General features: G+C 36.6%; 1 long non-coding RNA gene across 4 annotated transcripts in view; it reads left to right on the plus strand.

The window, feature by feature from the left end:
- LOC102151391 overlaps positions 1-27,819 on the plus strand; it is a 298,291-nt gene that overhangs the window by 216,131 nt on the left and 54,341 nt on the right. For all 4 annotated transcript variants that reach the window (XR_005356690.1, XR_005356691.1, XR_005356688.1 and 1 more), the window contains 2 exons: positions 20,999-21,151; positions 22,793-23,073. This is a non-coding gene — a long non-coding RNA (uncharacterized LOC102151391). The remainder of the gene's footprint in view (positions 1-20,998; positions 21,152-22,792; positions 23,074-27,819) is intronic.

Consider the following 27,819-nt stretch of genomic DNA (forward strand, 5'->3'; position numbering starts at 1 on the left):
TGCCAGTTGGCTTGCAGAGTAGGAACTCAGTGTTGGTGACCCCTTCTTGTCATTTGAGGTTACGCAGTCATTACTGGCAAAATAAACACAAGATATCCTGAACTAGGATGTGACTTGGAAATGTCATTCTTGATAGGGCTGGATCAATCAAGAAATTTGGGGTGATTCCATTTGTTAGGAGTTAGTAGTTTGGTACCCTGTGTATCGATGCATCTTTCTAAGGATCTCATTAGCCCTGAATTGCCTATTGGTATTCTGAATATATGCTACTCCTTTGTTGCACTGCATATGCATGATATATTATCTCCTTTGGATTTGTGATGAACAGCACCATGTAAACTTCAAAAATAATCCACAATTGCTGATTTTCTCTTTCTGGGGATTAACCAGTACATATTAATGGCCATAGGACTTTAGAAATCACAATCTAATGATATGTAAGAGCATCTGAGGAATTTTCAAATGGCATTTCCATGTTCTTTATCATATCTTCTAATATAGTCAACTCAAGGCATATTCCACTTTCTGGTGTCATTTTGAGATCAAGCTTAGGAGTCACACTAAATCTAGGCAACACAATACCACTGATAGCAGGGTGTCTAGTAACATTGGCTATGTACATATCTAAACTTCAACCAATATTATATTTATTATTTATAATAATAAACTAAAAATTTCATTCTCTAACTTCCATTGACCATCTACTGACTAAAGCTTATGTTCAGTTATAATAAGCAGCAGACAAGGATTATTGCTGGAAAGTGTAGTCTCTAATTTTAAAGATCAGTACTATACATTTTCCCAGAGAATCTAAAAAGTTCCTTAAAACTCTTTTTTTCTATCTTAATTCAATAAAGTGGATGAAGTATGTAGATGTCTGTTAAGCTATTTTCAGCTTGGGTAAGTGTAAATGTTAAACCCAAATGCCAACTTTTGATTTATTTCAATGAGCCATGCTGTCTCTTTAGTATCAAACTATTAACACATGTAAAACTGTGAAGAGAGGTTAATATGCAATATTTTCATCTACTTGACGTATTTCCTTTGACTTGATAATAAATGCCCTACCTACATGAGTCAAGCCTTTTTTGGTTCTAAGTCCAGTCATTTAACCTACCTCCACTTAACTAATTCTCTAGGTTGATAGATGCCCTCTCTTTCCCCTATAAAATGCACTAAAGCCCACAGGCTGCTAAATGCAAGTGTTAGATATAAGTTCTTCCCATCATTTTTACACACCTTGTTTTCTCTTAGTAAGCTGAATGCTTTTAAGAGTTAACGATGTTTGTTTGCAAACCTGGTCATTTTATTTTGCAGTATCATAATTACATAATTTAATTTAGTATCTGTGTCCTGATGAATTAAGGTGAAAAAGAGAGAGTAGTTTGGGATTACAACTAAATGAAATACTTGGGAAAAGTTGGTAAGGGCAAATTGTTAAAACAATATTGCTCAGACAGAGTGATGTATGAAAGCACTGAATTACTATATTATACACCTGAAACTAATATAACACTATATGCTAACAAACTGAAATTAAAGTAAAAACTTAAAAAAACCCAATATTGCTCAAGAATCAGGTGTGGGCAAGACAACTATGAATCCCGAAAAAATTATAATTTAGAAGACTTATGTACCCAGATTGCTTTATATTTAGCTCAAAACTCTATTTCACCTTTAAGAAGGCTAAATTCAAAATCATGGTTATTGCATTTTGGCTGTGGCTTGTACAAGAATAATAGTAGAAACTCCAAGTAACAGATACAAAAACAATTAGAAGTAAATATATACATTTTAATATTTTAAATTAAGGGCATAAAAGTGTCTGTTACCTTTATGAATTCCGAATTGAACAGCTTTTTCATTTAGCCAACCATCTCTTGGTTTAGCTTCTTTTGGAAAATAGATATCTCCAGTAGCAAAAGCAGACTCTGGCTTGCAGATTTACTAGACTAATACTGGGACATTATTGAATCCAATGATGAGCTAAACCATAATCTTGGAAACCAAAGAGGCAGGAAAGCTGGGGGAAGCTCAGAAGCAGGAGAGTAGTTTGTGACTATTCTTACTACATTCCTACTCACATGAGCCCTAGCACATTTCAGTCTGTGTCTCTAGATTTTATTTTATTTATTTTTAGTATTCTTAAAGTTACTACAGTGTAGTTGACCTAGAACATCCTATTAGTTTCAGGTGTACAACATAGGGAGGGATTCAACAATTCTATACATTACTCAGTTCTCAGCATGATAAGACTAGTCACAATCTGTCTCTAGGTTTTACGTTTCAAGTTTCTGGAAAGGAGAAGCTGAATCTGCTATTCTTGAATAAGCCACCTATTCTGAATTAATCATTTATATTCTAGAGGAAGAGGTTGGTTTTATAGTCATGAATCAAGAACTATTTTTGGAAAGGGATAGCTGTCATGAATCCTGCACCTGCCCCCAAGAAGAATGTACTACACCCTTAAAATTGATTAAGAATTAGAAAAAATGGAAAGACATTTAGTAGTATATATAATGAGGGGGAATTTTCTCCACCAGAATTCTGGGGACCTTCTCCCAAAGCTGAAGGAGGTTAGAGTGCAGGATGAGGGTATAATTCCTGAGGACATGACAGGAAGAAAGGATCACCTATAGGAAAATGGGGTCTTTGGACGGTAGGGTATGAGTAGCAAGGGTCTAAAAGAAGGAAATCAAAGGAAAAGCAATATGGTGCTGAATGGCTTGGAACTTGGAATGAGAGAGAGACAGAGACAGAGAGGAATAGAGATAGAGATCTTGGCATCTGTCTTACGTATGGAACGCTGAGGAGAAAGAAGGTCTAAAGGAGCTTTTTTTTTTTTTTTTTTTTAAAGATTTTATTTATTCATGAGAGACACACAGAGAAAGGCAGAGACATAGGCAGAGGGAAAAGCAGGCTGCCTTTGGGGAGCCTGATGTGGGACTCAATCGCAGGACCCTGGGATCACTACCTGATCCAAAGGCAGAAGCTCAACCATTGAGCCACCCAGGTGCCCCGAGGACCTTTCAGAACATTTTTAGAGTGAAACAATGCATCAATACCTGTACTCTCCATTAAAAAAAGAAACAAAACAAAACATGTCAACATCATTTTTAAAGGATTTCTGATTGTTGTTTTGGATGAGGGAAAGCAGGTCACTACAAGGCGGCCATAATTATTTATGCTAAAATATCAATAATGTAATACATACTGACCACAATAGTTCAGATTTAGTACTGCTTTTGGAAATCATTGGTGTTCTTCTTTACTCAGAAAAGTTGTATCCAAACACGTTTACACCATTCAAAGTAAATACAGAATTAGACACCCAGTTTCTAGCCCTTATTTCTACAATTAATAGGTCTACAAACTAGTATTTCTAAGCCTCCTTTTTGTTACTCATAAAATGTGGCTGATAAATATGAATATCAAATCAGCTGACATGTGCAAATGTGTGCAGTACAAAAGCAAAATATTCTAGCATGAAATTATTACTTTTTGTCCACGGACCTAGAATCCTAGAAAGGTAGAGATAGAATAAAACAAACGTTAATAAACATTATTGATAAATGGATAGAATCCATTCTGTAGTTTTTACTCACTTCTCCTTTATTACCCCCTCTGGAAGATCACAAAGATCACTCATCTTTCTCTTCTCTGGCTTCCTCAACACATTCAGGTCTTCTCTAGTTTCTCCCCACATACCTCCAGATAGGATACAGCCTCTAGTTCTCTTCCCACACAAGCCTGAAACAAATGTGTGGTGTCTTTCTTTTTAGGGTTTTATGGCCTAGAGCTATTTGGAAATAAACACAAAGAACAAAAATAACACTTTAGAGAAGTTACCAAATCTCGAGATACATCAATTGGGCTTTTGTCTACATGGAAGCGTCTGTGTGTCTAGCCCATCACAATTTCTCATTAGCTTTTAACTTTAGAAGGTCTTGGAGATGTTATTATACCCTTGGTATTTCATTTTTTTATCTCTGGGTAGGACTTCTAAGGTCTTGATACAAGTTTTCCAGTTCTTGAAGAAAACTGGATTTGAATAACCTCCTGTTTCCTCTCCTCTTCCTGTCCTCACACCCTGTTTTTGTCTATGAGGTGAAACCGACTCATTATGGATGACAATCTGAGAATTCTGTTAGGACAAAATTGCAACATCCCAGTGTGCTCAGCATCGAGCAGATCCTTTGCAAATTAAGGAAACTCCTAACAAGTACCTGCAATTTTAATATCCCTTTGTTTCTTAGAGAAAAAAAAAATCACCTTAGGTCATTTTCGACAGATATAATTTGGGCCTCCTGTATGTGCTGGATGAAAAGGGACATGTATGAATTAGTTTTTACTGCACTCTGTATTGCAAAAAGATTATAGCTTTCCATAAACTTAACTCATAAAATGACATTCAATATAAGTTATTTCTTTCCAGAGAGATTCCCATGGAATGCCTCTAGTTTTAAAATAGTACTCATTGTTTATTGAACTAACTTAAAAGAAATCAAAAGTGATTATGCTTATGTTTTCTTAAAGAAGAAAAAAGTTAGATTTTAATCTATTCATGTTCCCTCTGTGAGAGTATGTTCCAACTGAGAAATGGGACAAAACAGGAAATACTTTATGATTTTTTATGTGAAAGGGGGACTATAACCATCACTTCTGTTTAGTTTATAATTTTTCAAGTGTTGCCAGCCTTTCATCCCCTCCTGATGGGGCACTTCTTAACTTTCATCATATACAGTTATACAAATGAGTATTAACAGAGGAAAAATTACATGAATTATTTAGGAAAGCCAAATGCTTTGAGCATTACTGTGAAAAGAAATAATTCAGCATTATCCTTATCATCCTTTGTGTGTAAAAAGCCAATATTAACTTACTCTGGGAAAAAAAAAGAAATATATCTTCATGCCAAAGTTATTGAAAAAACTTTTATACATATGTAATATATATTCTTATATTATGTATATTAGATATACATTATATACTACATATTGTGAATAAGGTACATATTTTTCTAGAGATACTGTGTCTCTGAATGTTGTAGGTGTGAGTGGTATTTAAAGACCATTTATTAAATGCTACCATGTAATTCCTTTCACATATATAAATCATTCCAACCACAATCACTAAAGTGCTTTTAAATGGTAAAGTCCTGTATCAGTAGGCTGTATTACTATTATTACTTGTATGGTTTATTTATACCCCTATACACTGCTTTTTGCATTTTATGTATTCTTTTATTTGTGAGAATTATTGACAGCACAATGAACTTTCTAAATACCACAAACTATGCAGTGCACAAGCAATCTGAGGGAATCATTTAGAATTTTGAATAATAAAAAATGAAATCAATCTCTATTTGTGCAAGTTTCTAGTGTGTTATGAATGCAATGTGATCTTGGTATTTGCTTATCAAAGGAATGCACTAAAATATTGCAGAAAAGGCCATGGGGCATAGAGAACTCTATTTTATTATTTCACTGTCCTTTGACTCTTAATTCCAAATTCCTCTCTCTTCTGTTGGTCTTATTAATGAACATTAACAATGAGATAAAAGTCTTCAGTCTAGTGTTTAACAAAAAGTGGTAGAATTTCAACTCGAGTGAAGCTTCATTTTATAGAAGATTCTGTGGCTAATGAATAGTCTGCATTTTGATGTTTTCAGATCTTATTAAGAAAGCCTAACTCAATGAACAGTTTTCTTACTCAATGATTATTTTCTTATGTACTCTTCTCATTCAAGTTAATTCAGTAGATATTGATTGAATTGCTATATACGCTTCTGAGGTGGTCCTTTAAAATGAGTCCATCTAGTGTTTTCTTCTGTTCTTGTATTCTGATCTTGTATTACTCTGCTTAAGACTCAAAATCCTAGTAAATAGAATCCAGTTGGCCAGACTTAAGAGCTGTAATATGGTGGTAAGAGCAAATTTTGGCAGGAGGAGCCAAAATTGCTTTGACCCCTTCGAGGTAAGATAAGTACCTGAATTTATCTCCCTAAGACTGCACTCACTGGGGAGAAATTTCTGCCCAAAAGTAATATGGAGTGGAGTGTGGTCAACAAAGGGGGATAGATAATGATCTCTATAGTCAAGAAGCCTAAGTGGAGTAGGTGGATATTTAGCAGAACCTTAAATAAAGTGTGGGTTTCAGATAGACAGAAAGGGAGCCAAAAGCATTTCAAGAATGAATCCATTTGAATTACTAATATCCAATCATTAATTTTCTTATAATCTGTTGAAAGAGATAGCCATGCATCAAACAATCAATCACAGAGACAGTAGCGTTACAAGCTATGAAGAATGTTTGGGTCTCATAAGTTAGCCACTTTGTAACATGAGTCTTGGTAAAGGTTCCTAGTTTACTTTATCTTTGCCTGAATTTCACTTGGTCAGTACTAGCTTTATTGTGAAATACTAACATATGTACAACTTTTCACCTTCCTCACAGGGGAATTAAGACTACTGTGAGTTTTATTAATGACTCTGATGCCCTCAGAGGGAGGTTCAAAGTATTGCAAATAAAGGATTTGAGAAAATGATTTTCCCCAGTTGTTGCTCAATTTGAGTTTCAGTTGTGCCTTTTACTTGTTATGTGACCTTGAGCAAATATTTTAGATGCTCTGGTTCTTCAGATCCACATGTGAATATGTGATATTTATATCATTGATTATTTGATCCATATTAACTATAATAGATTACAAATTGTTTATAGAATTAAGTATTTTGCTAATTACATCCCTTACACTAAGACCAATAAATGCATTCTGGAACTTCTGGATTTAAAACCACAACAATTTTAGAGTTCTATGCCATTTTTAGGGGAAAAAATAACCAAATAACCAAATGGTTCAATATGAAGTATGCATGCACAGTATAAGAATGAGGTTGAAGCTTTAATATTCCCCCAATAGCTTTCAATAATCTTGTAAAACTAAAATTATATTCATAGAAATTTGTATAAGTGCTATTTCTACTTTTCCTGGTAGTTTGTAGGCCAATGAAACGATATCTCATTTTCCATCATCAATATCAGATTTCTCAGTTTAAAAACATAGTGAGAACAAATAAATATATAGTTCTTTCTCAATTTCTGCTCCAAAGAAGCAATGATGTGTACTTTAAAAAAGCGGACAATGTAAGCAATGCTTATGTGACTAGCTTGGCGACCTTCCTTTTAAGTATTTTTAATTTAGGTCTTTCTGATTTGAGGGGAAATGATGAGTCAGAACCAGCCTTGTATAATTTGGATCAGTAGCTGGTTACCTGGTTATATGATATGACTTGAGGGGGCAAATCCAAGAGTATCTTAGCGTCCAAAGTATCTGGAAAATCTCACCAAACTTATTGAAAGACCTGGTTAAGAATTAAAATCTTATCTTGGGAAGAGCAGAAAATTAATTCACTAATGCCTGGAAACATGTATATTCTCCTTTCTATATCCGGTCCCATCGCCTTCTGCTCCTCCCAAAAGAAGCCTCCTTCATTCTTTCCCAAATATTCCTGTAACTACCTGACTTCCAAGTCTTCTTATTCTGGAATCAACACCCCTTTTCTCTCTTTTTGTTCTAATTCTATATTAGCCTCTAATAGCTATATTAAGCCTTTATAGCTTAAACTCTGTCTTCCATAAAACCTTCATTACTAACTCAAGTTGAAAGGCACTGTCCTTTTTCTGAACACATATGAGCTTTGTGGTCTGTATGACTTAGTTTTTAATCATTTGGTTTTGCCTTGTGACATCTAATCTATTGTATGTTTAATTTTTTTAATTGTTCTTTTTCCTTGTTTTTCTTTATCCTCCCCCTCATTATTCCTGTTCAATTTATTCTTCACATATATCCAAAAGGATCCTTCTAAATACCACTCTTCTGTTTAAAATCCATTGCCTATTGCACAACCAATTAGGTCTAAATTCCATACTTTGACTTATGAAGCCAATGGGTCTTTCAAATCACATAATACATAGAGCTCTTTCCTGCCTCAGGGCCATTGCCAATACTATTTTTTTCTGCCAAGAATTCTCTCTGCCTATCTTTTTTTTTTTTTTTTATGTGGTTATCTACTTCTTATTCTTTAGAGCTCCATAGATGTGTTACTTCCTTTATATTCTTTCTTTGTGTCATCAAAATATGATTCTCTTTGGGTTCTCTTTTATTTTAAGATCATATTCCTTTCTTTCATCTCTATACTGATATTTCCATTTATCTCTCTTTACTCTTCACCATTCTCCACTGCTCTCTGCTCTGGAGACTTGCTTTGTGATCTACATCATTGGCTTTCCTGTTTACTGGATTTGATTTTGGTTTGGTTAATGAGAGCTGAGACTCACATAGTAGGGAGTGGGGGCTACATATTTATTTCCTGGCTCCCTCCTTTCCAGACCATACAGGGTTTCTTGTAGTTATTGCATATTTGCATTTTACAGATGAAGAAACAACTCAGAATGGTTAAGAAATTTACCATTTACAATTATACAGCTACAAGTGATAGTTTCAGGATTTAAATTTAAGTATTTTCTCTACATCATTCTGCTTAACAATTGAAACAATCACTTTGTCTAGCTTTTATTTCTCAGTCTAGTTCAAAGCACTAGCCTGAGCCTTGTTTCTTTATCTCTTTGCCTCTAAAATTACTGTCTCTTTAACTTATGCTCATGATGGGGGATTTGGGGAAATGTTGTCATAGTATTTATACCCATCTGTGTTGACCTATAGAATCCCTGCAGAATTTATTAAACGTGTTAAAAAAATATTCAGACCATAACAAATAACCAAGAGTGATTAAATTAAAAAACAAAAACTACCTTGATATATATCCTCAAGACAAGTATAGTAATAGCTTATTTTTAAGAATTGTTTGAACTTAGTTTTTAGCTTAAGTAAAAAAAATTGCTTGAGATTTTACAATATTGAGCTCCATATACTGTCTACTACAACAATGTTTTTTTTTTTTTTTTTTTTTTTTTTTTTTTTTTTTTTTTAATGATAGTCACAGAGAGAGAGAGAGGCAGAGACACAGGCAGAGGAAGAAGCAGGCTCCATGCACCGGAAGCCCGATGTGGGATTCGATCCCGGGTCTCCAGGATCGCGCCCTGGGCCAAAGGCAGGCGCCAAACCGCTGCGCCACCCAGGGATCTCTACTACAACAATGTTAATGAAACTTACGATGAGAGAAGATTTTTAAAATCATCATGGGACAAACCCTTTAGAATTTCTATATTAGATTTTGTTAACTGGATAAAGTTTGCTACTTGGGCTTTATTAATTGAGAGAACAAATACAAGGGCTAGTATGTAAACTTGGACAGAATGCAAAATTCTTATAGGTTATACATATTTGAAAGAGTTGAGGGGAATAATTGTTTAAGCCTTGAAAGTTGGAGCTTTTTACATATTTTGCTAAAGCATTGTATGTCCGATACCTCATTCTTCCCTTAAATATGAAGAGCTCTATGAAAAGGCTTTTATTCTCTTAAGGAGATCCATTAATCTCCTTAACCATAGGAAAGGCAAAAACCTTGAAGGATGAGAATGAACCTTAATGTAAATACAGATAAATATGGCGACAGCTGTAGCTGAATAGTTACAGAATTGGCTTGAGAAACGAAACCTCTGTAGTAGACACACACACACACACACACACACACACACACACTTTGGATTTATTTATGAAACAGCGTCTTCTAAACACAGAAACTTGCATTGCAGAAAAGGCAATTAAATAGAACAGCATGAGGTTGTCAATCACTTCAACAACTAACAAAAGCATCTACTATCAAAGCAAATAATGTAAATGTGCAAAAAGGTAGCTTGCTATCAAAGCAAATAATGTAAACATGCAAAGGCAAAGAATTCTCTATATCAAATGTCACCATTTTAATGTTTACTGTTTTTGTGAATGTTTTTGTATATGCTTGATACTATATCAGTTGTTCTGAAATTTTACATAGAATTGGCTATTATCACTACTTAGAGGATTTGGTCACCGTGTGAAGCTTTTGAAAGAGGCTGGGACTTTCTTTCTCCTTTTTTTTTTTTTTTGTTGCTGTGTTGTACAAATAAATGGACAGTCACAGCTTATCATCACTTAAAGATGCATGTGCATGCTGCAGTTTACTGAAACATGATTGGCTGCTACATAAATCAATCTGATAGAGATCGGTTCCATGACGAAGAGATAAATCATTAGCCAGAGCTTTTGGAATGTAATTCATTTTAGATAGTGATTATTGATGATTTAATTTTAGCAGTACATGTACATGTCTAGATCATGATTTTATATAAAATGTTAATGCAGAAGAATATATTCATTTTGAAAGTGAGTATAAAGAAACCAAGTGGAAGTTTTCATGCAAAACATGTTAATGAAATGGCAGGCTTGCAAAGTCCCAAGTTCTTTTTGTTACATAAGCTAGAATGGAGCATATTCTCAGGAAATTTCTTAAATGTTTTCTTAAGACATGGTAGCTCAAAGACATGGCTCCAAACTTCATTTGATTTATCGCACATTTTGGATTTACATCTTCTGTATCTTTGCCTCCATTTCTACTGTTCCTTGTCCTCTAAGACCCACTATTTCTTATTCATTTCAACTCAACAATATTTAGTGGTTGTCCTCAAGAGGAAAGATCCTATGCTCCGAAATGTACCATTTGTTTTCTATCACGCCGATAAGTAGGGCATGAGTCATTGTGTTCAATGGTGCTGATGTCAGTAGCTCCAGGTGGCAGTGCCATGAGGCTGGTAAATTCGCATTGAGAGGTGGACCAGCTAGATGGTGCCCGAGTCCCCTGTCTCTAAGGAACATCGTTGGGAAATTAACAAGATGGCAAATTCAGTTTATTGGAAAACGTCCAGGAAAAGTTATATACTGTAGGGAAAAATACTTTGAAAGTCTACTTGGCGTGAAGATGAGCTGATCAAATACAATAGCTAGTCACCAGAATATCTTCTCAGAAATGTCTTTGATTTACTGAGTGAAGTATTCAAATTTGGGTCATTGATGTGAAATGCCACTAACAGGAATCTTCCTTCTTAATCTTTCCCTCATAAGGGAAAGATTTTTTTTTAAGATTCATTAATTTATTTTAGACAGAGACAGAGGGTGGGGAGGAGCATAGGTGGAGGGAGAGGGGCAAGCAGACTCCCCAGTGAGTGCAGAGCCGTATGTGGGGCTTGATCCCAGGACCCTGAGATCATGACCTGAGCTGAAGTCAGATGCTTAACTGACTGAGCCACCCAGGCATCCCATGAGGTCCTGTTTTGAATCAATGTGAACAAATATTTTCACTACGCTGGTTTGCAGGGGCACCAAATTATTGCCCTGCCCAAATGTCTGATTTAAGTCCCTAGAGAAGAGGGCAGGTGAGAGTACAATGGCAGACCTCACAGAGGTTTTATTTCATGTCTCTGGTCTTTGCCCCTGGCTAGCTCAGAGTTAGTCCTCCTGGGTTTTCCGATCACTCTACAGCCATTAACAAGAAAGTCCATCTCACTGAGGAGACACAGTATATTAAAAATCCTAGTTTGAGATCAGTTTTGCAGTGTTCTTTTCCATCCTCTGCCTCTCCATACCCAATCTGTCTAGTCTTTGCTTTTCCCTCAGAAGTGTCACCATCGTGTCTAATTCCTAACAGTTCCTCAGTTGTTCTACACCATCTAAAATCTGTCAGCCTCCAGAATCCAGTTCTTGCCTTATCCCTGTCTGCCTAGGACTCTGCTGTTCACTTATTTCTTTTGATTCTGAGTGATTTCAAGCCACCAGAACCTCTCCTTAAATCATACTGGGTGCTTCTTTTTAGTGGATAACTCCCTAGTGGAACGGGGTACTCAGGAGGACGCCAATATTTGATTGAAAATGAATGAGTAGAACCCAGAAACATCCTGCCTTTTAAACATACAACTCCTTGCCCCCGCTTCTTGATTAAAATAAATAGAGTAAGATAAAGCAAAGATTTTATTCTGAGAAAGTTTGAGCCATTGGAAAGAATGAGAATGTTCAGAGAGAAGCTGGCATATATGATAATATAGAGGATTATATTCTTTGAAGATCACATCAGGTTTCCTTTTAGGAAAATAAATATTCCCCTCTGTGGCAATCACAGAGGATTTGAGGGTCTTGATTCCAGATGAGAGAGAAGTAAGCTAGCCATAGCAACATGAAGGGTATGTGTGTGTGTGTGTGTGTGTGTGTGTGTGTGTGTATAAAAGGGATTTTAGTAGGGAATCCCTGTGGAGGTACACACGTTCTGGGGGAGAGTCCTACAAATCTAGTGGTAGCCTGTCCTATATTTCTTTTCTTTCTTTTTATTTTTCCCTTGCAATTTCTTCCCTTCTGTTATTCCTAAGCCTTCAGTGAAGTTTTGCTAAATAGCTCAGCTCGCTATTGCCTGTGCTCTGGGGAAAAACGGAGATAAGCCCGTGTCTACACTTGGCACCAAATGGCATGAAGGGAGCAGAAATGGCAGAGTCAGATTCAGGCAGCAAGAGGTTGCAGGCAGAGGGTGTGGCAGCAGACAGAGACAGATGGCTGGCTGAGGGGGAAAGTGACAACCAGCACACATTCTTGAACATAAAAGCAATCTCGGGGATTCTCAGAGTTACTAGGGCACAAGAAATTGCTAAAAGACCAAAGTCTCTCAGGGTGGGGTCTCAGAGTATTGTTGTGGAGTCATTAAAGGGAAGGGTGACCCCTGGAGGCCAGAGCAGCCTACAGCGCAAACTTGATTCACCAATTCCTTCAAGATGCATTCCTTGGTAAAGAATAAAAATTGCCCACTCCACCCGAAATGCCAGCTAAGCATTTTGAAAAAATGCATTATTTTATTAGAGCTTCTTATTGAATTAATGTACAGTTAGGGCTAAAGGAATAAATGCAGACTTAGCAGTGTTTATCCTCCCAGGCACCACCTGCCCTTTGATTATCCTGAGCCAGAGTTTCCAGTATCCGTACTCTTCCTGAAGAAACCACAAAACATTCCCAAAGGCCCCAGTGTCCTCTCACCCCCTTCCGACCCTCATCCACCACCAAAAAGAGGTCTGCTTGCTAGTGCAGTGCACTCTAACTAGCAGTGCATTTGCTCGAGTTAAATGTTTTCTCCTGTCAGTCTAGTGAATAAACTTCTTAATGAGATCTGAATGTATTACATACTTTGGTTTACCAGCAAGCCTATTGGTGGGCGGTCTGTATGCAGCAGAGACATGTTCTTTACTGAAGCTGCATAGCCAGAAAGTTGTGTTTGCAGCTTGATCCTGAGGGCTGTTGGGATCTGAGGGGCTTCTGCCGAAGCAAAGGGGTGCGCCCTAGCCCTAGTCAGTGAAGGACTGTAGCCAGGCCTGATGGATTATCTTTGAGCTTTGGACAAATAAGCTAGTCCCCTTTCAAAAATGACACTTTCAATTTTGCCAGTTCAGAAATAGCTTTTGTCTCTAAGTACAAGTTATGATCCCCATTGCTTCACAACTTACCTTTGGATCAAAAGTAGATTTGTTCTATAGCTTGGCTACTGAAAAGATCCACTTCCTCTTTTTGTCCTAATCTATGACTTAAACAGTATAACATATCATACAATTCCTAATGGAAAATATTTTCCTAAAGGGCAACACACAAGAATTATTTGACCAGCTTTTTGATTCAAGGAGGCAAGTGCCAGAAGGGACACAAACTGAGATTATTTTAAATCTGTAATTTAATTTTTTTTTGAAATTTTGGTTAGTGCAATTGCTTAGGCACCAAATAGGTAGTGATGATTGTCCCAGAGTTAAAAAATCAGAGCAAGAGGTTGTCATTTATGGTGATTTGACTTTATGGAAGTCTCTATGAATGCTGCAAACTTTTTCCAAGTGATGTTTTACAGAATTGCTTTTAAAAACCCCAGAGGGTAAATAGTATTCTCAGAATAAACAGAAAAATGCTGACCTTGTCAGATTTAGCTGCTGAAAGCCAAGCTGTTTTAAGACTTGGAGGATCAAGGGTCATGGTTATAAACAACGCAGATTAAAAAAAAAAAAGGAAGAAAGTAAGAAAGCCAAAAGAAAAAAATATATATAGTGGGCTACACATGGATATAAATAATAAATAGGTTGACCTTGACAAGCAGGATATGAGATATATTTATGTAAAAATAAAGCAAAGAAAAAGCAACCTCCCCCCCAAACAAAACCCCCCAAACCCAGAGGCCCAAAACTACTTGAGAAAATGTTTTTTAGAGCATATTTAAAGCCGGAAATGAGTCACTTTAACTTCATCTGTTTTTGGTTTCAGAAGGGGAGAAAGGTCAAAGCTTCTTTGTTTTAAGTAAGCTGGTCACTACTTCTGAAGTGTAACATGATAGGGTTCAGGATCCTTAATGAAACAGGCATTTCCCAGACACCCAGAGCTGCAGGAGAGTTCTTTGCAGTGGCCGGCAAGAACTGGGCTTCCAGAAGGTGTCTTAAACAAAAGCAAGGCGGAGCATGACCCTTTCCTGACTTTGGTATCTGGGTGGGTGTCTGTAGCCACTTCAGTGGAGAGTAAGATGCTGGAATCAGCCACTCCTTACAGCAGTTTCATATATTATGGCACAGTGTAGCCCTACAACCAAACTATTCCAGTTCTCTTCAGTGTAGGAACTACACACAGAGCTTTGTGTTTTATACGCTGCCCTGATACAAGTGTTGTTTTTTGTGAAGCCTAGACAAAGAAACAAGTTAGGAGACTATTCTCATCACTGAGAGCACAAGGACTGACTTCTAAAAAATTCAACAGTCCTTAAATCTACTAGATTCAGCATCCTTCCAAAGGGAATGTTAAAGTGTAATCTGGCTCAAAGAGTAGTGAGGCTGAAGCTGACTGAAGAGGAGACGGATTTCAAGGAGTAATCCCAGACCCTGCTCTGAGCTTTAGAGGCCCAAACAAACTGCCATCTTCAGCAGGAAAGATAGAGTGTCTCCCTTTCTATATCTTCCCCAGACTTATCAGGGTAAGGAGGTCTAGACCCTGAAGAGGAAGGAGTTTTGAAGCACAGAAACAAAATTTGTACATGTAGTTAGATATTGAGGGCTTCCTCGCCTGGAAAAGGACAGGCTGGTGGCCGGCCTACCCTTTCCTGCCCTCCTCTAGTCTAGCTGGAGCATGTTGTTTCACATGTACCTCTGGACTATAGGCTGCTTGTTCCTGACTTTGACTCGGCAACCTTTGTCAGGCCTGCTGTATTCCTGACCTTGCTTCCTATGAGCAATATATTCACTCTGGGTCATCACTACCATGCCTGTCACCATTTTGCTTAATGGTTGGAGTTTGATGTTTTTGACCTTGGATTGAACCCGGTAATGAATAACTTCTCTATACTGGCTCGGCGGCTGAATTATCAGTGCCTTTCCCTGGCAATATGCATGTTTTCAATGATTAGAAATACAGCCTCCAAGGAAGAAAAGGGGGTGATGTTTACATGGGCTGGGCCTAGTTGCAGATTCTGGAGGTGGATATTCCAGCAGAGATGCATGTTCATAGAAGTGCTCCAAACTGTTTCGTGTAAGAACAGAAGCTATTCAACATCTAGTACAACCTGCTCCTTTCTCTTCATCCATTTAAGAAGGGTGAGGAATGTTTCCCAACCATGCAGCTCTTTATAGTTTCTCAAGATTTTTCATCTATATTATCCCACCAAATTCACCATGACCTTGAAAACTTAGTAGAGAAACTATTATCATCCTCCAAGTTTACACTACTAACAGATGGCAGGTCTGAAACAAAAATCCATGTCCTATTGTCTCCAGTACCTGCCATATTTCTACCACTCTCTGGCTCTCTCCTGCTTGCTGTTATAAAAATAGTAAACCCACAGTTGGAGAGTTCTAGATCTTTATGGAACCTTTAAATAATGTCTACTTTCATTTTATTATTGTTATCATTGTCATTATTATTCTCACAAAAGTGGAAATTTGGCTCTGAGGCAAAGAAGTGGCTTACACAGAGCTGTTAGTAGAAAACACTACATCTTCTGACTTTGAATCATACAACAGACACACATTCACAAGAAAAGAAAAAGAAGAGAGATTGAGATAGATTCATAAGACTCAGGAGACAGTTACAAGGAAGTACTCATTTCATGGTAGTGAATTTTAGTAAGGCTAGCTTCTGGTATGAAAAACTTCAAAATAATTAGATTTTTCTTAACTATGGAAAATATGAACAGAGTCTAGTTGTTGTTGTTTTTTATGATTTATTTATTTACGTGAGAGTGAGAGAGCATGAGCAGGAGGGGCAGAGTGAGAAAGAGTGAGAAACCCAAGTAGACTCATCACTGAGCCTAGAGTCTGATACTCGGATCAATCCTGTCACTACTCTGAGATCATGACCTGAGCTAAAAACCAAGAGTCGGATGCTTAAGCAACTGCACCACCCAGGTGCCCCACAATGGCTAAGTTTTTAATTAACTTTTAAAAAGCTTATTCCTTATAGTTCCTTTCTTTATTGAATATATTCTGATCCATAAGACATCATTGGTGATATACATATGACCAGACCTAGAATCTACTCTCAGAGGACTCTTTATATCAAAGGGTATTGTGGCAGTTTTAAACCACGAATGCAAATTCTTTGACATCCCTCCCATCAAAATTTGGGATCTGTGACTACTTCCCATGAATTTAGGTGGGCTTGTGACTGTTTCAGCCAATAACAATGATGCCACAAGACTTCTTAGTCCTATATGGTCACATACTTGATGACCTCAGCTGACATGTAAGAACCCCAGCAATCGTTATGAGGCCACCATGCAGGAGAGACAACACACATACTCTACATGTAGGCATTGGCTTTCCTGTCAACAGTCCCAGATGACCTCAATCTTTCCATCAGCCACACCAAAGCACCAGAATGTGAGCAAAGTCATCTTTGACACTCCCTACCAATCCATACCACCTGAATACTTCACAGTGACTGTCAACATCCCATGAGATAGAAGAACCACCTGGCTAAACCCTGTTCAAATGCTTTATCCAGAAAAATCACAAGACATAATAAGAAGGTATGAAGTTTTGGCATTTATTATATAGCAATAAATAACCAGAACAAGGATATAATAAATAAGTTTTAAGCAATTCAGAAACAATAGAAGGCATTAATCTGATCTCTGGAGGTTTACGATTCATGCGGGCTAAGGCGTAAGAAACACTCATGAAGAAACTAGATTAACAAATGCCAGAAAAGTCAAGGAAGTGTTAGGAAAAAGTTAGAATTGAATGGATCTTGTAGAGACAACATAATTTGGTGTGGGGCAGTGCAGGAGAAGAGACTACTGTGATATTTAGTGAGTGTTAAAGTTGGTGTTAAAAAACTAATACTAACTGATATTAGTAGTAGAAACACTAATCACCATTAATTTATTGCTTCTTATCAGCCAAGAACTTTACAAAGTCTTTTCCATTTTATTTATCTTTTAATGAACTTTCAGGATATGTATCCTTATACCTTTGTACCTGAAAGAAATATAACAGTTTGCCCAAAGTAAGACAATATGTGGCAGGACCATGGCTCCAATGGATTATTATGTTTGACTCTGAAGTCCATACTTTATTTTATTTTATTTTTTAAATTTTTTTATTTATTTATGATAGTCACACAGAGAGAGAGAGAGGCAGAGACACAGGCATAGGGAGAAGCAGGCTCCATGAACCGGGAGCCCGACGTGGGATTCGATTCCCGGTCTCCAGGATCGCGCCCTGGGCCAAAGGCAGGCGCTAAACCACTGCGCCACCGAGGGATCCCTGAAGTCCATACTTTAATGTCTGTTCTATACTTTTCTGAAATCAGTTTTCACTAATGTGAGAAATATAACTGTAATTCAAAATAATTTCCTTAATTTTCTAGAGCTTTAGTAAGTAAATCAAAGGCGTGGTATGCATTTTAACTCCTCTTGAATCAACAATGTAAATCTAGTGATTAAAATGATTTTATCAGCATTTTTGAAAAATCATATAAAATGTGATCTTTGAAAAATAGAACCTTAAAAAGTCCCCAGTATTTTAGTATCATCCCTTTTTCAATAGCTTCTTTTTTAGCCTAAAAAATCTTTTTTTTTTTTTTTTTCCCACAATTGAGATGTACTGACATGTCTACAAGGTCCTTGTTGGGGGGATTTTCTTCTCAAATACTCAGAAAATACCCTCTGTTATGTAGCTGAATAGTTATTTCACTGAAGATATTTTAACCCCTATAAGCTATTAAACAAGCCTGAAATATGATGGAGCTCTAGCTTTCACACACTAAAATAAATGAATCAAAATCATATTCTTAGATGTGACTAAAAGAAAACACATGTGAAAAGGTGCAAAGATCTGCAGAAAGATACAGTTTAAGTGGTCATCTGGTCTAGAAAGCGTATGAGTAGATTGGGTGGTGGTGTTCTCTATGATTTAAATTGTCATTAAAAACAGACTAAATTCCTGAAGTGATAAATACAAGCTTTAAATCACCTACTCTGAATGTCTCCCAAAGCAGAAATCTCGTCTCTTAAAAGGAAAAAGTAAAACAACACAATGTGCCCACCAAAGAAGGCAGCTCTGTGTGAGAAGCAATGTTCTTGTGCATCTTTGTTCCAAGAAAGTGTATGGCATTGCTAGTGAGAAACACTCCATGAAGAGAGAGAACACTTTATCCAGAAATGAAGAGCTTCCAACATAGCCAGCATAGGAGTGTTTCAAAAGCAGAGATTTGTCACACACACACACACACACACACACACACACACACACACACAATGCCAATGGTCTGTTCCTCATTAAATGATTGATTGAATTAAGAATATTTGAAAATAGAGTGAATGTCTGTCTAAGGAAATAAAATGGCTGTAGATGTGTTAGTGTTTGACAACCTGTATATTACAAACACTTACCTGTCATTATTTGTTCTATTATATAGAAATGCCAAAATTTACTAATATAATCCTCTATAGTTGGACGTAAGATTACATTATTCTCTTTCACTAGTACAAAGAACTTGAGTATAAATTTTTTTTTTGTGGATTCATAATGATGTTCTTAAAATAAATTCTTACAAAACAACTTACTGGGTCAAAGAGAATGCATGCTTTTCTGGCATTTCTTACATAGGACCAAATTGTTCTGGAGGAAAGTCATGCCAGTTTATGCTCCCATAGTCTAGAGACTGATGCTTTGTTTTTACTGAATATAGCGAGTTTTTTTTTTCTAATATAAAAAGTATCCCATTTTTAGAAAGTGTGAATTTACTAAACCTCTTTATTCCATATGTTGTCTTTTACATTGTTTTTCAGACATATTAGTTTTTCAACCATCAGTTATATCAGTATATTCGCTATGGGCTCTTTTTTACTGTGATTTCAGCCAAACACCTATAATTTCCTCTAGATTTTTATGGTTTAACTTAAAAAGCACATTTTTAATTCACCCAGAATTCATTTTGATATCTAGTGTGAGGAAAAAATGTCTTTTTCTACTTTAAAAAATGTATGTATGTTAAAATCTATCCATCCAAGTGTGATTTTTCTTAAAAATTTTTATCTTAGGAAACCAATCACATATTCTAATGATACTCTGGACATATTTGTAACTTTTATCTAAAATTGTCTTCAATGCCAGTAGAAACTTTTAAAGCCACATAAACACAGCACTCTGGGATTTATAAGCATGCTTTGATTTTGATTAGAAGTGGAACAACTCAGCTTGATCACTTATTTCATACAGCAGACTTGGCTTTGATTGGCTTTTTGCTCTCTCTAAAAATAAAATCTGACCTCATTTGGTGAAGATCCACCATCACTAAGGATATTTCAAAGGATTTGTACCAGAAGTATCCAAAAAATTCCCAAAAGAGGATTTCCAAAAATATTCTTAGCAGTGGAATACGTGTCTTCCTAAAGTGACTAATTTCAAATTGGCAACACTAACTTTGTTGTATATATCTGGTTTGGATCCTAAGTTTTGGTTTTATTTCTTAATAATTGTACTCCTTATATTTTTTCTAAGACCCAACTTGCTAAGTGACTGGTCTTATATATTAAATATCTTATGTGATTTCAAATACCCATGTTACTTGTGGGAAAACCATTTATATCAAAGCAAGGAGAGGTTTGTGTGTGTCTATTTGTTTTATACAGACTAATTCTAGGACATATAGAGCATAGTATCTCACAGATAGATATAGGATTATGAACAACATTCTTGTTAAACATATATTCTTTTTCTGGTAGATTTAGTAATGAGAAACACAGTAAACTAAGCACACAATTCCTACATTATGCTAATTAATAAAAACATATGTTCTAATAAACCCTCTTTTTTAAACAAAAATTTATTTTCAGAAATACCAAAGAAAGCATAGGGATATATCCTAGGAAGTCAAGAAGAAGAAGTTTTATTTAGAGGTTGCAAGCTAGTGGGCCTAAATTCTTCCCATTCACTTAATGTTTTTTTCTGTCTTCAAATTGTCTTTTTTGTTCACTTGTTTTCTTTTTTTTAAAGATTTTATTTATTTATTCATGAGAGACACAGAGAGAGAGAGGCAGAGACGTAGGCAGAGACAGAAGCAGGCTCCCTGTGGGGAGCCCGATGCAGTACTCGATCCCAGGACCCTGGGATCACGACCTAAGCTAAATACAGAGGCTGAACCACTGAGCCACCCAGGTGCCCCTGTTCATTTGTTTTCAAAATGTAGACACCATTGGATGATTCCTATACCCCAAAGTTACCATGGGCTCTTCCCACTCCTGAACCCTTAGGTATTTGAATTTGCAATCCCTAAATTGGAATTTTTCAAACACATTCAGCACTAATTAAATAAATAAAACCCTATACATTTGAAAATGATGGTTATTCTTTTAGGAAGGGCAATGATTGGAAAACAACCAAACAAACATAGAGTAGGGTAATTTATCCATCAGCTATGAGAGGAAGAGTAATAGAATGCTGTATTGAATCTTTACCTTTGGAGTCCACTAACCTTTGATCTGTAACTTCTTAATTTTTTACCTAGATGTTCAAGGAGACCGCATGCTTTGGGATCAATTTTTTCTTTGGTCAAAAAGCACCAAGCCAAGAGTACAAATGGAAGTCCCCTTGGCTATTTCCCTACTCTTTTCACTTCCAGCTTCATTCTGCACCTTGAAGAGATCTTCTGTACACGTGGGTGGGTATTGTAGCCGCATGTCGGCATATAAGTTCTGTCCACTTTCCCTTCTTCCCCAGAGCTACCTTGTAGTCTTGTGGTGCCCATACAGCTGATGCTGTTAGTTACTGTGAAAATGGACAAGGAAAGGGGGCCTAGGCTATTCAGGTCCTAGAAGCAAACTCAGGGTCATGTGAGCAGAGTTTAGAAGGTTGGGTACAGGCTTCAGATGGGTATGTCTTCTTAGCATAGTATACTCCTTGCTCCACAGGAAGTAGCATGGCTGGAGGAAGGCCCCAAAAGAGTTCTCTAAAATACAGGAATTAGAGTGGGGGAGCTTTTTGCCTTAGTCCAAGGGTGATAACTATTTCTTGGGACTAGTATCTTGGTGATTTATCTAGTCTTGGTTTCCAAAGCAGCACTTTCAATCTGCCATTTCCTTCACAAAGACCACAGTTTTGCCTGGGATGACTCTCATCCTTAAGATAGTATCTTTTTTTTTTAAGATTTTATTTATTTATTCATGAGAGACACAGAGAGAATGGTAGAGACATAGGCAGAGAGAGAAGCAGTCTCTCCATGGGAAGCCTGCTGCAGGACTCCATCCCAGGACCCCAGGATCACAACCTGAGCCGAAGGCAGAGGCTCAACCACTGAGCCACTCAGATGTCCCTAAGATAGTGTCTTTACATCCTTCTGCTGAGACTTGCATTTCTGCCCGATGTTTGCTTCAGGCTCTTTGAGTATTTTATTAATCCAGAGAGTTGAAATCTCCACTCACCATCTTTTAAAAAAATGTATACTCATTGAAGTATGGTTGGCATACAGTGTTATGTTAGTTTTAGGTGTACAATATAGTGATTCAATAATTTTATACATTATTCAGTGCTCACCTTGATTAAATGTTACCATCTGTCACCCTACAATGTTATTACAATATTAGAGACTACATTCCCTATGCTGTACATTTAATCCCTGTGATTTATTTATTTTATAATTGGAAGCTTGTTTTGAGTCTGATCATGGTGCTGAATACTGGTCTTAACTCACACCATAGCCTACCTCTGGCTCCTTCTTCTTATTACCTACTGTGCTCTAGTAGCCTTGCCTTTTAACCCCATGGTCTTACCTGATCTGGAATCAAGTGAAGCTCCTATAGAAGTGATGATTACAAAACACTTGTTTTGGGCAGGATGGCTATAGGCTTACAGAGAAGTCAGAAAACAGTAGTAACCAGGTACCCAGGAACCAGCATCTAAAAGGCCCTTCTGAACCCATTGTTAAATGATTAAGAGGCCATTTCAAGGAGAGGCCTCATGTTCTTTCTGAATGCATATAAATTATCCTAAGAGGAGTCAAACGGATTTGCCTTTAGTGTAGGCCCTACCTTGTAGAAACATTCTAGCCTTTCTTCTTGCAAATGCCTGAAATTGCTTTAACAGGAATACTGTCTTTCATTCCATAATTAGAGACAAAAGGCTTAAAATACACAAGCCTGACTATGGTTAGGCATTTACAGAATCTCATTCACACGCAAGTGTCATCAGTCAATCAATCAGTTAACATCTATAAATGGCAGATATTAGATTTCTTCCTTTTTGATGAGTGAGTGTGGTGGGGAATATCATAGAAAGAAACTTAGAAAATTCAATGCTTTTTCAGTGTGGATGGAATTGCCATTGAGATGGAGAAAGAGGAACATAAACAGAAGGCCAGGAACCTAGAAGACAACATTGAAATTTCCTGGATTCAATCACCTTCTCACCAGTCCGAATGTGGAACTCAGTCTCAATTCAGTTCCACTGGAGTTGGAGTCAAAGAATATAATCTACAGATGATTAATCAGTTATGCGATTATGTTTGAAGAACGGGGTATTACACTACAGATTCTTCAGAGAAGAGACAATAGCTACCTTCAGTTTACATTTGACATCTGAATGCAGGTATGAAGCAGCATCTCATGTTGTGTGGAGTCTTAGGGTAAGTCACAAGTTAAAGCATGAGATGGGGGCTGTTGTACAAAGCTATCCTCAAAGATGGCTAACGATAAATTCATATAGCAAGAAACGGGATCTGCCTTTTCCATAGGAAACCAAGCAGAGCCACATGTTTGAAATGCTTACTTTGGAACATGCAAACAAGTTTGATGTCAATCTGCTTTTCAGGATTTCTCAGCCTAAAGGATTTTGTTCTTCCTGAAGAAAAACAAGCTAGAAGGTTCTGATTATAAGTAGGCTAGATTCCTGATAGGATGCTGGGATGGGGGTGGAGAGCAGAAAGCAACATTTTTGCCACAAAATGCTTTGCTCCTAGAATCTATTGCTAGAGTTAGGGTGGGCTTTCAGGAATTCTTAAAACTAGATAGCAATCCATTCATTAATTAATTCAGTCACTAATGATACAAACATTTATTGTGTATCAATGGGAGATAAAGCATAAGCTACCAGGGTTTCTTTTGAGGAAGATACAAATATTAGCCATATAAAAGCTTGGGCTTTTTGGTTTCTATCAATAGAAATCAGCTGAAGCTAACATTGAATCCAGGGGAAATTTATTATAAGGATATATGGCATTCTAAGCAAGAGAGTATACACAAACCTCAGGAAGGGATGCTTCAAGAGGCCACAGAACTTATTCCTTTATTACTGGGGCCATCAATACCATCTCAGTACCTGGCACATGATGAATAGTGCTTGATTAATAGTTGTATAAGATACTTGATTGACAGTTATAAAATAAATTAAATAGGAACCAAGAACAGAAAAGTCTGTAGCAGGAAACCCAGAAAGTGGTCACTTGCCATATGTTACGTCTTTGCCTTTGCATTTGAGTTCTCCCTCCTCACTTAGAGAATATGGCTGTGCTCCCACCCTGGAGTTTAGATCTTACAATCCAGTTACACTTCTTAACTGTTTATAATTCTAATAGGCGCAGAATAGATCCTCATTCCCAAGAGGTGGCTTTACCTTTGTGACCAGGAGTAAGATTATGTGGAAAACCATGACTGTGGAGGACACACCTAGATAGAACAGTTCTTTCTGAGTGATTTATGGCAGACTTGGTAAATAACCAGGCTGAAATTGGATCCTGCAGTAATAGGGCCTTTTATATATATAAAATTATATATATTGTTCCTCAGTGTTCTATGCCTGAGCTTTCTCTATTCAGTTTCCCTGCAGACATGCTACTTACACCTGTGTTTTCAAATTGCCTCTTATAAGTTTGATTCCCAAATCTGTATTTTTAGCATAGAGCCCTTTCCTGAGCTTCAGATCCACATATCTGTCTTCTTACTTAGTTTTTCATTCGCGTCTCTTAGATACCTCACTTTTGACATGCTCAAAACTGAAATCATCTTCCCTCCAAGATTTGTCCCTCTTCAAATATCCTTGAACATGAAAAAACAAATACATATTTTTCAAATACACGGTAAAGGCCATGGTGAATGTTGGCAAATCAGTTTCATTAAAGGCAAAAATATGGATACGAAAAGGACATCTTGGAATTTGGAATAGAAAATTAAAATCTGAAAACTGCCAACAATATCACACATTAATAAAATGTGTGCCCACACATAGTCTGAAAACAAGATGTAATTTGGGAATTCAAATAAATTTATTTGGCCATTGGAGGAAGACTTGCTACTAGTGCGACTATACATCCCAGTTTTCCTGAACAGTTAAATTTGTTCCTGTTGGCCCAGCATCTTGTCTAGTTTTCTGTTTGTTTCCAACGTTTTATTTTTAGCAGAATATTATTAATGGTTGAATTAAACTAGTCTTACAGGACTTTAGTAGAACTCCACTAGCTTCTGCCATGGGCTCATCCAATAATGGGTAGTAATATGCAAGGTGAACAGAGTTTTCATTCAATTACCAGTGATAAACCATTTCTCTATTCCTAGCTTTTTTCCAGAGGCAGTGTGGCTAACCTTCCATTTCATCTGAAGTAGCTAACTGCATGTGGTGTCCATGGAGTAATGAGTGGGGTATTATACTCTGATGCCCCTGATGGTACTCAGCATACAAACCAGTTGTGCCAGGGCCCATACAGAGACCTGTGAGATGTGCAGTCATCTATCAGTGGAGTCAGTGGGAAAATGGGAAACTATAAATTGTGTATACATGAAATGTAAGCAGGTAATAAAGGCTGAGCACAGCCTGACACAGAAAATATAAATAATAATTGATACACTCTTGTTAAAGTGATTTTGATATTTATTGTATTATGCAACTCTGTAACTATTCAATTGTTTTATTTTTGGTAATACTTTTCTATTTCACAATATACTTCCTTTCAAGCAAAAAATTAAACTGAAAAACAAAAGTGCATGTTTGTTGAACAATTAAATATTGGTTTATCATCGTCAAGATATTTTGATGTTGACTAACTTGCACAAAAGGTTAGCTGACATTTACTATACACTGTCCTCAGGGGACATAACTGTACATGTAAATAGAAGATGACAATTTGCTAGGCACCATCAGTGTATATAGTAAAAAAGAAATGTCTTTTAGAGACTGAGTCCAAAGTAAATTATTTAACACTTACCTATATAGTCAATATGTTTATCTATTACTCTTTGACATGAGTTTTCATTTAGATCAGATGACTGCTCATCTCAATTAGTTTCATTTATTTTGATCCCAAGATTTATTTTGTATATAAAAAAATGAAGTGATTGTTTTTATTTTTGACCCATTAGGAGAAAAACTCCTTAAAGAGTTAAATGATGTCAATTTTATGTCAGTGTCATCAGATATTTCAAGTAGAAAATTAATTCCAAAAGTAGTTTACTTTTTTCCATCCAATTTACAGAATCAAAGTAAAGCTTTTGAAAGTGCATTTTGTCATAGATGAAATGCATGACATTATTTGAAATTCAATTGTAAATTCTTTACAAAGGGCAACACTGAAAATAAAACTATTTGTTTTTGCGGTGATCATACAAACGAAATTTGGAGTAGAGTGGCATCATAGTAAAAACAATGTTTTTAACAGATTAAGAAAGTTATGGAGCAGATATATATATGCAGACTTGGTTATGGTACACATATAACTCATAATTATGTCTACACAAACTGACATATTCTACTCATGAAAATAGAAGTAGTACTGTTTTAGAAATAATTTTATTTTGGAAATTTTACTTTTGGATAGATCTGCTGCATAGCCCCACCAATAAAATAAGAACAGCTAATTAGCCAAAGCAAAATAATTTTAAAATTCTATAATTCCCATTATTTTTTGCATCTTCCTTAGCTCTTAAACCTGTCCAGCTTTGAATGGTCAATTATATGATTATCCCACCTACTAAGGAAAAGGTATCACTGCCCATCCATTGAACAAAGACATAAACCAGAAGGCCGTTTGACTCTTCCTTCTCATTCAAACATCCAGTCACTAAATAATCTTAATTTTAGCTAAGTTCCCATTTCTCGGTCACTACCTGAATTCAGTGCTTTAGCAGTCCTCTTTCCAAAATTGCTTCAAAAGACTCTGTCTGGTCTTCCCTTCCTAATCTTTCATCTTTTCAATCCACCCTCCATACAGCTGTCAAAGTGATAGTTACTTGAGAACACAATCATTTGAAAGTTCTCAATTTCCCACAGAATGAAGTTCGAGCTTGTTGCCATAGAAGGTTTCTGCCGAGCTTTCACACCTCATTTCTTGCCCTCTGTGTGCCCTGCACTCCTGCCATATCTGTGCATCCGATAGACTTTTCCTTCGGGGGTGGGAGACTGCCGAAATTGGCTGAGCCTCTTACAATGTTTTTCCCTTTTTCTCTGCTTGACTAGTAGCCTAAGGTGCAGTCCTTCACAGTAGCAGTTAGCATACTGTCTTGTAACTGTGGCCTTGCTATACTCTTCTGTAAACCGAGTTTCATTAGAACAAAGTATATATTTTCAGTAATGACAATACTCTCTTACACATCAAAAAAATGCAGTGAAAGTGGATACAAGGTAGAAAAATGAGTGCTGTGATGAGAGAAGCAAAAGAACAAGTTATTTCCAGATTGAGAGAGGGGAAAATTCACACAGAATCTGAATTTTTAATTGATCTTGTGGTGTGTATAGGATTTGAACGCGCAAGGATGGAAAGAGAAAAAAATCTTGGGCGAAACTACTGCTTAAGAATATAGAAAGTATCTTGGAAACAGTGAGAATTTAAGTGTGGGCAGAGTGAATTATAACAAGAAGTTGAGAGGTGAGGGATATTTAGAAGGTCCAGACCTAGATTCCCAAATGTCAGTCTAAGGTTCAGGCTTTATTCTCTTAAGAATGGGAAATATTCTGAATGTTTGAATAGGAGTCATGCATCTATGTGTCATCTGAAAACTATATGTAAGATGGCTTCGTAATAAGAAAAGAAAAGGACTAGTTAGGAAATCATTGCTCAGGCTAGATGTACAATAAACAGTGCTGTTCTGGAGTCAGCCTGTACTTGCTAGTGAGCGCCAATTGCTGAGTTTTCAGGAATTTTGTGAGTGTTTATACACAATCATTATTAAAAGTGAACTTCCAATTAAATAATTCCTATTAAAAATAAAGGTAATAAATACTCAAAAGTACTCATACTTAACTATTATCTATGCATTTCAGGTAATGCATATCTGCATTGTACACAAGCTAAAGTGCTGTAGTATTGCACGTCTCTTCCTAACTCAGTTTTAGTGACATTATGATGGT

Source organism: Canis lupus, chromosome 3 (genome assembly GCF_011100685.1).
Source record: "Canis lupus familiaris isolate Mischka breed German Shepherd chromosome 3, alternate assembly UU_Cfam_GSD_1.0, whole genome shotgun sequence".
Classification (NCBI taxonomy): Eukaryota; Metazoa; Chordata; class Mammalia; order Carnivora; family Canidae; genus Canis; species Canis lupus.